The sequence below is a fragment of the Erpetoichthys calabaricus genome, chromosome 10 (assembly GCF_900747795.2).
Source record: "Erpetoichthys calabaricus chromosome 10, fErpCal1.3, whole genome shotgun sequence".
Lineage (NCBI taxonomy): Eukaryota > Metazoa > Chordata > Cladistia > Polypteriformes > Polypteridae > Erpetoichthys > Erpetoichthys calabaricus.
The window spans coordinates 21111585-21123840 of record NC_041403.2 but is presented as its reverse complement, the minus strand read 5'-3'; the positions used below and the strand labels follow the sequence as shown (position 1 = coordinate 21123840).

Below are 12256 nucleotides of genomic sequence, written 5' to 3'. Positions count from 1 at the left end.
GCTTTCCTCTAATGGCCTACAGAGGGAGCTAACTAACCAGTTTTTTAAATGTTTCTTGTTTCTTATTTGCTAATCACCAATTGCGAGTAGTAACTTTTTATTTTATTCCTTTGCTATATATTCATTTTTATCTGTATTATTGTGCTTTCCTCTAATGGCCTGTAGAGGGCATTAAACCACCCTGCCTTCTTTTACCCCATTGCCATATTTATTTTTTTAATTATTTGTAATATTTTGCTTTCCTCTAATGGCCTACAGGCCTACTTGCGCCCTGTGTTGGCTGGGATTGGCTCCAGCAGACCCCTGAGACCCTGTGTTAGGATATAGCGGGTTGGATCATGACTGATATGACTGACCTACAGAGGGAGCTAACTAACCAGTTTTTTAAATGTTTCTTGTTTCTTTTCTACTAAAGACCAATTGCGAGTAGTAACTTTTTATTTTATTCCTTTGCTATATATTAATTTTATCTGTAATATTGTGCTTTCCTCTAATGGCCTGTAGAGGGCACTAAACCGCCCTGCCTTTTTTTTTTTTACCCCATTGCCATATATATTTTTTTAATTATTTGTAATATTTGGTTTTCCTCTAATGGCCTACAGAGGACACTAAACTGCCCCATCTCTTATTTTTTTTCCTGTCTCTTTGCCCTAACCAGTCAGTAAATGTCCCTTACTCGGTCACCCTCGTCATTCCCAGTTTTGGCCCCCAGAGGACACTGTCTGTCTACCTTTTAATGTTTGCCATTTTCTGTCCACTAATATTCTTTCCACAGAGCGATGGACTGTCCTTAAAGAAATCTAACTAGCTCTTTCTGTACCTACTTTATGTAATAAAGTTAAAATTGTTGTCTTAAGCCAAAAACAAAATCCTATTGAAATTTTGGGAATCCCACAAAAAATGTTGCAAATGTGAGGTCCACTGCTGTGTGGTCTTTTCTGCAGTGACTCTTATGGTGGTCTCCGCAGCACAGAGTAGCAGTCAGGGCCCTCATTATGAACAACTGAAACGATTACCGGGCTGTGAGGCTGTGGAACTCGACATACTGCGTCGGCCTTTACTTTTCTATACAGTCGCGTAGCAGCCACCCGCATGAATGTTATACAGTAATACTGCGAGCTGCAATGGGCATCAGTAAGAGTTAAAGCCGTGGTGCCCCCCTGCATGAAATCATCCATTCGTTTTCTGCATTGCTGTCCACTACCCCGCTGTTTCTAGCTAGCGTCAGTCTTAATTAGGCACCTTTCATATTCAATATTATGAATATATGAGAATTCAATGAGAATAGAAAGAAAGAGCCGGAGGGACAGGGCAGTGACGCCGGGACCACCCAATACATGACAGCAGGATTTACATTTATATAGTGTCTTGCACCTGAATAAATGGCACTCTGTAGAATGAAGTGCGGAATTTGAGTTCATACCCAGTAAAAAAAAGTCAATTGCCAAACACCCCCCAAAACCACTTTAAAGTTCATTTTTCCGTTATGCTAAGTTAGGGTTAAAGCACCATTGCTGTGCCACCATGTAATCCCACTGTAGTCGTCTTTATTTATTCTTATGTAACAAATAAAAGCGGCCGTCCTTCCCTAATTTAATTCTTGAATCCATTTGAAAGTTAAAGTTTAGGCAATACGTTTACAGGTATGGGGGTCTCGGTTGCACGTCCAACCCCAGTCAGCCATGTTGTTTTATGATTAATTTCATTTTTTAAGATTTATCCCAGTCAACTCAGCAATTTATGGGTTTTAGGTATTACTATTTTATTTTGAAATAAGGCCTTGCAGGTCCCACTGGGAGTATTAGGATGTCATTCACCACCACCAATCCCCCCCCCCCCCACCACTCGCGTCCCCCTTGCATGCAATGACTAGCTTGTAATTCATCAACATCTCCAGATGCTGAGGATCTTCTCTGGCGAAGCCTCCAATGCAGCCATCTTCCACTCTGGCTTGTTTCTGAGGGTCTTGCCCACCCCTCCACCCTTTAGGCCTGCTCAGCTGTATTGAAATCAGGTGACTGGCTCGACCAATCAAGAATTTTATTCCACTCTTTAACAAAGTGCCGTCCAGCGAGTTTGGAAGCCTTTACTGGAACTTGAGGTCAGGTCAGCCATTTCTGCACACCTCCGAGCCCCTCGTACGTCCCCCGTTTAGACTGCAGTCCAACAAATCAAAGAAAAAGGTCCGCGATGTGCGCCTCTGCGACTAAAATTGAACAAAAACAAGCGAGCCAATCGTCTGTGGCGAGTCAGGACTGAACGCCTCTCTCCGGCTTTAAAGGGGCGGAGTCAATTGACCTCATTGGGCGTCTGGTCTCTGCTGCAGAAGGGACTGGAGAAGAAGGTTAGCGTGAGCGCCCCCTCTCGGCCTGGGGTGGTATTACCTGTTCTAGACGACCCCAACGGGTAACCCACAGATTGACAGAAGCGTGACGCGCCCAATGCCATTTTTTGCGCTCTCACTCTCTCTTTCACACCAAAGTGTCCAAATGTAAATGCTTGAAAAATTTGATGTCGGGCCTTTCATAAAGGGTCCTATTTCAACATACTCTACAAAGTGGGCAACAGTAAACAACAAAAAGTAACTGAAAGAGAAGACACGAGGGTCGGAGAAGGGCAGGAGGATCTTGTCATTTGCTCATTTTTATTACGCTATTGCTGTATTTTATTCATGACGCCCCCCCCCACAAAGCCCCGAATAGAGCAGTGCAGAAGGACAACATGAATGGAGTGTCTGAAGCGTTTCTGGGGCACACGTCTTCCCGAAGAGGGCGTCATGCATTATTCCCTCATTCCGACATTCGTTTCTGCTGCTGCTGTTCAACAAAGAAGCCATTTGTAAAGTGAGGTACAATAGAGAGAGGCAGGCTTGAAATGAATTTCTGCATCCGCACCCACCCAGGGCAACACCCTTTGTATTGCACCTGCTCAGAATAATAATAATAATATTAATATATTTAAACCGGTGAAGAAGGGAGAAAGGAATTCTTTCTGGAATGATTTTACCGTGTCATGTTCAGTTATTATTTTCTTTTCAGGTAATGAAATGGAAGCCTAGATTTTCTATATATATATAGAGAGAGAAGCGTTATTTTACACTACCACGGAATCATTTTAATGAATAATCAAATGACTGTACACTGCTCGACGGGTGTTGATTTTTCAAATGTATCCTTTATATTTGTCTTCTTAATGTATTTTTTATAGGGGGAGGATTTATTCTCTGTAAAAATGTTTTGCCTTAGGCATGACATTTAATTGTTCATTTTCAATGCAGAAATTTAATAAAGATGATTTATTCACGTATCTATCTTGACTGTGCGTTGTGGTACTGAGCCGGGAACGTTTGCATTGGAGTCGCTCACCCTGTACACTGGCACACATCTTAACCTCCTTAGCGTCACTCGGGCTGTAAAAACAGAGCTAGACGTGTTAGTCCCTGTTGGGATGTGAAATTTTGCTTACAAGTTGATAAATATTTTGTATGTCTTTATTTGTAACTTAGACAAAGCAAATGTAATATTAGTGTTAGTTAATAACAGCAATGGTTTGATGGTTTAAGAACCCCCTTTTAGGAATGAGTCTCTTTGTAATTTTACGACAGGGTTGGGTGAAGTGCCCTCAGACAAGTTTGGCTAATGTTTCTCTGCTGAAGTCTCTCAGTCAGCCCACCACAGGAAAGTCAGGCTGCCTAACTGCCAAGCTGTACCTTAACATATGGTCTGGAGGGCAGGTGTGCAGGTGCTCTGTCCCCCCATTGGTCTGAAGTATGGCTGTTTGGATTGGCTTGTATCATTTAAGTACCACGACACTCTATTGGCTGTAGGGATTGGACAGAAAATCTATAAATTTCCTTGCTTTACCCAGCTCTCTCTCTCTTACCAAATAATGAAAGACCATCTCACACACCATGAACTGAAAAGGACAACACAATGAAGAGCACAGCTTGGCAGCCATATTGAGACAGGCATGTGGCCTGTTCTGAAGAAAGCCATAAAATGATGACTTAACTAGAGACATTTAAGTAACTCAGGTGAGTAAGTCAGGGAGGTCTACTAACACACTGAGATTCATCAAAATCTCAACATCGAATTTGTGGACGATTATAATACTTTCCTTATACTTCATATACGAGAAAGTCAGGGAGTTCTAAAATGTGGAGATTCATCAAAATCTCAACATTGAATTTTTTGGACGATTACAATCCATATACTTTGTATACGAGAAAGTCAGGGAGGTCTAAAACACTGAGATTCATCAAAATCTCGACACCGAATTTGTGGACGATTATAATACTTTCCTTATACTTCATATACGAGAAAGTCAGGGAGTTCTAAAACACTGAGATTCATCAAAATCTCGACATCGAATTTTTTGGACGATTACAATGCATATACTTTGTATACGAGAAAGTCAGGGAGGTCTAAAACACTGAGATTCATCAAAATCTCGACATCGAATTTGTGGACGATTATAATACTTTCCTTATACTTCATATACGAGAAAGTCAGGGAGTTCTAAAACACTGAGATTCATCAAAATCTCGACATCGCATTTGTGGACGATTATAATACTTTCCTTATACTTCATATACGAGAAAGTCAGGGAGTTCTAAAACACTGAGATTCATCAAAATCTCGACATCGAATTTTTTGGACGATTACAATCCATATACTTTGTATACGAGAAAGTCAGGGAGGTCTAAAACACTGAGATTCATCAAAATCTCGACATCGAATTTGTGGACGATTATAATACTTTCCTTATACTTCATATACGAGAAAGTCAGGGAGTTCTAAAACACTGAGATTCATCAAAATCTCGACATCGAATTTTTTGGACGATTACAATCCATATACTTTGTGTACAAGAAAGTCAGTAAGGTCTAAAACACTGAGATTCATCAAAATCTCGACATCGAATTTTTGAACGATTACAATACTTTCCTTATACTTCATATGCAACAAAGTCAGGGAAGTCAAAAATGTCAAGATTAATCAAAATTTTGACATCGAATTTTTGGACGATTACAATACTTTCCCTATACTTCGTATATGAGAAAGTCAGGGAGGTCTAAAATGTGGAGATTCATCAAAATCTCAACATCGAATTTTTGGATGATTACAATACTTTACCCATGTTTCATATACAAGAAAGTAAAAATGATAGAAAACCCAAATTCAAAGAGTATGAACCAACACAGTCTCATGAATGACTCCCAGTTATCAGTCCGACAGCCCTGGGAAGTGGATGATGAAAAGTCCTGAATAAATACCTTACAGCCGCGTGTAATCTGATGAGCAGTGATGATCTGTGGTTGCCTTCGTTGAAAGAACAGCAGTGCTTGATGAGGTGGATGATGGTCATTTTATGCTTCCTCTCTTCTTTCTCCTTCTTCCTCCTTTGAAAATTCATGGTCTTGGCTTATAACGTACACAACCCCAGAACTAAGCAGGGAAATCCCACCTCCTAAAGGGTCCAGTGCAGTGCTTGGTGGGTGACGTCCTTGCCGATGCAGCAAGGAAACTCTTTTTCAGGTATATGTATATACATTTTATACATAAAAATGGTCAGAGCAACATAACACTTACAAATACTGAACAAACACGATTGACATTTTAAGTAGCCCCACTACAAGTTCACAAAGGACAGAGATTGCATGACAGATCAGACGACACTTGTTTTTTTTTGCCCGTCTCATACTGGAGAAAACTGGTCATGCTGAGTATACCACCGAGAAAGGGCAGTGCATCCCCCTTAAGTGTGATAATACATGGAAGTGTGTCTAGAGCTGTGTGCAGGTCTTCTTATTAAGAGGTTTCGTATGATAGTACGATAGAAGATCGTTCAGGAGATAACAAGGCTTCTTAATCAAATTATTTTTCAATTTAAAGCAGGAGCTAAAATACAAAATCAATTCTCTTTAAGTCCAATTCAATTGTGCAAGAAAGATGGTTTCAGTTAGGAGCGACACAAGACAGGAGCCAGAAGAGCACAAAGATGAGCTTTTAATTGAATGAAAATAAGAACTGATGGAGATCTGGCTGACAGATAAAAGGGAAAATGATTGTGGACGAGCCCCCCAGCCCTCCCTCAGTGGAGCACTAGACCCCCTTCACCTTTCACAGGAGTTGAGGCATCAGCTTATACACTCACTGGTCACCTTATTAAGTACACCTTGCTAGTACCCGGTTGGACCCCCTTTTGCCTTCAGATATGCCGTAATTCTTTGTGGCACAGATTCAACAAGATGATGGAATCATTCCTCAGGGATTGTGGTCCATATTGACATGACAGCATCACACAGCTGTTGGCTGCACATCCATGATGCAAATCTCCTGTTCCACCACATCCCAAAGGTGTGATTTGGGGATCTTCTGCCATTCTTCTCTGAAGATTCTCTCAAACTCCTCTGTCAGTTGGGATGGAGATGGTCAGCTATTTTCAGGTCACTTTGAGATGTTATACTGAGGTCAAGTCAGTGCTCTGGCTGGATAACTCAAGGACATTCCCAGCTTGTCCCCAAGGCACTTCTGTGTTGTCTTTGCTCTGTGCTTAGGGTCATTGTCCCTGTAGATGGTGAACCCTCAGCTCACCTTGAGGTACAGAGGGCTCTTGTGCAGGTTCTCATTTAGGATATCTCTGTACTTTGAACAGTCACCCAGTCCCCAGCCCCACAGCATGATGCTGCCGCCACCATGCTTCACTGTTGGAATGGTATTGCACAAGTGATGAGCAGTGCTTGGTTTCCTCCAGACATTTTGGATCCCTTTTGGGCCTACAAAGCCTAAAGGAGGCCACTGGAGTTGGGATTTAGCCCCATTGTGGTAAGGCCTGCACATCCATGATGCGAATCTCCCGTTCCAGCACATCCCAAAGGTGTTCTGTTGGATTGAGATCTGGCGACTGTGGAGGCCATTTGAGTCCAGTGACCTCATCGTCATGTTTGAGATGATTTGAGCTTTGTGACATGGTGTGTTATCTTGCTGGAAGAAGCCATCAGAAGATGAATACACTGCGGTCATAAAGAGACGGACATGGTCAGCATGTCACAGGTAGGCTGTGACATTTAAACAATCCTCATTTAGTACTAAGGGGCCCAAAGTGTGCCAAGAAAATATCACAGACACCATTACACCACTACCGTTGATACAAGGCAGGATGGATCCCTGCTTTCATAGTGTTGATGGCCAATCCAAATGTCGCAGAAGAAATTCAGACTCATCAGACCAGGCAACGTTTTTCCAATCTTCTGTTTTCCAATTTTGGTGAGCCCATGTGAATTGTAGCCTCACTTGCCTGTTCTTAGCTGACAGGAGTGTCACTCGCTGTGGTCTCCTGCTGCTGTAGCCCATCTGCTTCAAGGTTCAACGTGTTGTGTGTTCAGAGCTGCTCGGTTGTAACGAGTGCTTCTTTGAGTTCCTGTTGCCTGTCTATCAGCTCGGACCAGTCTGACCATTCTCCTCTGACCTCTGACATCAACAAGGCACTTACGCTCAGAGGACTGCTGCTCACTGATACTTTCCCATTTTCAGACCATTCCTAGAGATGGTTGTGTGTGATCAGCAGTTTGTGAAATACTCACAGCAGCCTGTCTGGCACCAACAGCCATGTCACATTCAAAGTCACTTCAGTCCCCTTTCTTCTCCATTCTGATGATCAGTTTGAACTTCAGCAGGTGGTCTTGACGAGGTCTACACGCCAAAATGCATTGAGTTGCTGCCATGTGATTGGCTGGTTAGATATTTGCGTTAACAAGCAGTTAGACCCGTCTATATACAGTAGGTGGAGGTCAGCGTTTCTCTCTAGGAACGTGAAAGTTGCATTCTGTTACAAGCTGAGGACTCGGCTGAGCTCGTGAAGTCCTTTTTTTTTTTTTTATTATAATGGCGCAGACTGACTTGTGAAACATTTTACATTTAAGATTTCAACTTTTTTGGGTCGGTCGGCATTCTACAATTTCTTCACCTGTTGTTAACAGTTGACTTGAACTTTGGACTTGTGCATGAACTTCGGAAAGGAATTGGAGGTGCGATTTTCCACAGTCTATATTTTTATTTTCATGTACAGTGGAACCTCGGTTTGCGAGTAACTTGGTTTACGAGTGTTTTGCAAGACGAGCTAAAATTTGTAATAAATTTTGACTTGATAAACGAGCGAGGTCTTGCAATACGAGTAGTATGTATACGGTTTGTCTGCTGTGCGTCATGTGATCACAACTGAGCTGATGGTTCTTCTCTCTGTCTCTCGCTGCAGGATTGTGGGTAATCGTCTCCTATTCTCCGTCTGAGTCGGCGTGCCTCACTCATATAGTCAACATCCGTATGAGCGTATACTGTTTACTACAGCATTGTGACTGTGTGTGTGTGTGTGTGTGTTGTGACGTGCGAGTCCCCGTCTTGTACCCCAAAACACGAAGCTGAGTCTCAGTACTTTAGCAACACCAACTTTATTCAGCTTGAAAAAGCAACAGTTATTATTGTAGCGGGATCTGCCGCTCTCCTATACACAGACACAGCAGTCAGGCAGGGTCGTGGCCAAATAATACTGTGCCCTGCGCATTTATAATGTTCCTTGTTCCTTGTATCATCCATCGACAACAGGCGCTTATAGCATGTCCGCAATCTTTTTGGATTCGCATTTACGGCGAACTGCTACAGCGCTGGGAGACTGCGATTGCTTTGGGACGCTCTTCTGCGTGTCGTCCCGTTGGGTGGAATCCCACAAGAATTTAGAAACTCACTCACACCAGCCCTGATTCTTTTCAAAGGTAAAGTGCAGGTTAATTTGTTTTATGTATTTTTACTTTATATTTTATATTAATCATTTTTATATGAATAGTTTTGGGTTGTGGAACGAATCATCTGAGTTTCCATTATTTCTTATAGGGAAATTCACTTTGATATACGAGTGCTTTGGACTGCGAGTACATTTCTGGAACAAATTATGCTCGCAAACCGAGGTTTCACTCTATCGGGGTTATTGTTTGTTGGAGGTGGGGAGGAAAAGGATGCTTGCTGTTTTTATCTTCTTGATTTTCTTTCTTTGTATATTTCACATTGCGTACTGATGTTACCTTATGACTGTTTTTTTTTTTTTTGTATACTGGTTATATTCACTTGTCTGTTAGAGCGGATCATTTCATAAGGGGACATACGGTGGGCACTTCAGGGAGTGACATCGGCCTATCTTTTTATCAGCCACCTTACAGTTAGGAAGGTGAGCAGTAGCGATTAGCCCGTTTCAGAGTGTTGGGTTCAATTCATTAAAAGCGAGAGTTGTTAGAGGCGTCAGCGAAGTAAATAAGATTGACGGGCAAATTTCTCTGTTTCAAATTAAACGTACAACAGAATAAAGAGGGCAGAAAGTGAAGGAGACTTTCCGAATCCACAGTAAATACTAAATATGCCGGAGTGGGATTTGGCAAAGCTCAAACAACAAGGCTAATCACTCCCCAACAATCCAACACACTCGGATATACAGTGCATCTGGAAAGTATTCACAGCGCATCACTTTTTCCACCTTTTGTTATGTTACAGCCTTATTCCAAAATGGATTAAATTCATTTTTTTCCTCAGAATTCTACACACAACACCCCATAATGACAATGTGAAAAAAGTTTACTTGAGGTTTTTACAAATTTATTAAAAGTAAAACAACTGAGAAATCCCATGTACATAAGTATTCACAGCCTTTGCTCAATACTTTGTCGATGCACCTTTGGCAGCAATTACAGCCTCAAGTCTTTTTGAATATGATGCCACAAGCTTGGCACACCTATCCTTGGCCAGTTTCACCCATTCCTCTTTGCAGCACCTCTCAAGCTCCATCAGGTTGGATGGGAAGCGTCGGTGCACAGCCATTTTAAGATCTCTCCAGAGATGTTCAATCAGATTCAAGTCTGGGCTCTGGCTGGGCCACTCAAGGACATTCACAGAGTTGTCCTGAAGCCACTCCTTTGATATCTTGGCTGTGTGCTTAGGGTCGTTGTCCTGCTGAAAGATGAACCGTCGCCCCAGTCTGAGGTCAAGAGCGCTCTGGAGCAGGTTTTCATCCAAGATGTCTCTGTACATTGCTGCAGTCATCTTTCCCTTTATCCTGACTAGTCTCCCAGTCCCTGCCACTGAAAAACATCCCCACAGCATGATGCTGCCACCACTATGCTTCACTGTAGGGATGGTATTGGCCTGGTGATGAGCGGTGCCTGGTTTCCTCCAAACATGATGCCTGGCATTCACACCAAAGACTTCAATCTTTGTCTCATCAGACCAGAGAATTTTCTTTCTCATGGTCTGAGAGTCCTTCAGGTGCCTTTTGACAAACTCCAGGCGGGCTGCCATGTGCCTTTTACTAAGGAGTGGCTTCCATCTGGCCACTCTACCATACAGGCCTGATTGGTGGATTGCTGCAGAGATGGTTGTCCTTCTGGAAGGTTCTCCTCTCTCCACAGAGGACCTCTGGAGCTCTGACAGAGTGACCATCGGGGTCTTGGTCACCTCCCTAACTAAGGCCCTTCTCCCCCGATCACTCAGTTAAGATGGCCGGCCAGCTCTAGGAAGAGTCCTGGTGGTTTTGAACTTCTTCCACTTACGGATGATGGAGGCCACTGTGCTCATTGGGACCTTCAAAGCAGCAGAAATTTTTCTGTAACCTTCCCCAGATTTGTGCCTCGAGACAATCCTGTCTCGGAGGTCTACAGACAATTCCTTTGACTTCATGCCTGGTTTGTGCTCTGACATGAACTGTCAACTGTGGGACCTTATATAGACAGGTGTGTGCCTTTCCAAATCATGTCCAGTCAACTGAATTTACCACAGGTGGACTCCAATGAAGCTGCAGAAACATCTCAAGGATGATCAGGGGAAACAGGATGCACCTGAGCTCAGTTTTGAGCTTCATGGCAAAGGCTGGGAATACTTATGTACATGTGCTTTCTCAATTTTTATATTTTTAATAAGTTTGCAAAAATCTCATGTAAACTTTTTTCACGTTGTCATTATGGGGTGTTGTGTGTAGAATTCTGAGGAAAAAAATGAATTGAATCCATTTTGGAATAAGGCTGTGACATAAAAAAAAGTGGAAAAAGTGATGTGTTGTGAATACTTTCCGGATGCACTGTATTTCTTCATTACCTGTGACACCCCCTGTGTAGTGGCAAGGTTGGCACCGGACTACACAGTGGGTGTCTTGAAGTTCGGGACAGACCGGGATCAGATGTGAGAGAATTCAGACCCAAAAAGGTGGTATTTTCCAAAAACAAAGGTGGATTTTATTTACAGGTGCTCGCAAATAAAAATAATAATAATAATAATAATGTCCCAATCAAAAAGAGCGGATGATATTTACAGTGAATTTTGCCAGTCCCAAAATGAAAGATGAAAACAAGAATGAATACACACAAAAACGGTAGTCTTCCTAAAGATAGAAAGCATTCAGGAAGAAACTACACACCACAAAGTCCAAAGAGTCTCAAAAACTATTTATAAGAAACAAAATACAGTGTACAGTGGGGGAAATATGTATTTGATCCCCTGCTGAATTTATAAGTTTGCTTACTTACAAAGAAATGAACAGTCTCTAATTTTTATGGTAGTTTCATTTTATTGGAGAGAAAGAGAATATCAACCAAAAATACATAAAAGTTACACATTGATTTGCAAGTCATTGAGTGAATTAAGAATTTGATCCCCTACAACCCAGCCAGAATTCTGGCTCCCACAGATTGGCTGTGTGCCCACGTGGCACACAGATTACAATCAATCAATCACAGATACTCCTGGTCTCAACTTGTTATGTGTATTGTAGCATGCGGCCGTGGCCCTTGGACGCCTCCACACTGGGAGGACCAGGGGAGCAAGCGTGGCCACAGCATTACCCCCCTGGGTTGCAATTGTGCCTCGAACTCCCGCAGGGCTCCATGGGAGTTGGAGTTTGGGTCAGCCCTGTTGGGATCTGTAGGTACTGCCAGGGAGTGCTGCAGCAGGATCTGCTGAGCCCTTTTGGACAGTTCCTCCACCACACCCAGAAGTGCTGCCGGAAATGAGTCATCAAGCACCTGGAGTACTTCCGGGTGCCTTATAAAAGGAGCCAGCAGCCACTACTCGGGGAGCCAGAGTCGGCAGGAGGAAGACGAAGCTTGACTGGAGTAGTTCTCAAAGGAGAAGAGAAACAGAAAAGAGAAGAAAGTATTGTGTATGGTCTATGCTTTAGACTGTGTTGCTCTGCTTGTGGGAGACGGGGAAGACGTTTCTCACAA

General features: G+C 42.7%; 1 protein-coding gene across 1 annotated transcript in view; it reads left to right on the top strand.

Moving 5' to 3' along the window:
* uap1 (UDP-N-acetylglucosamine pyrophosphorylase 1) overlaps positions 1 to 12256 on the top strand; it is a 411004-nt gene that overhangs the window by 176018 nt on the left and 222730 nt on the right. The window lies entirely within an intron of this gene.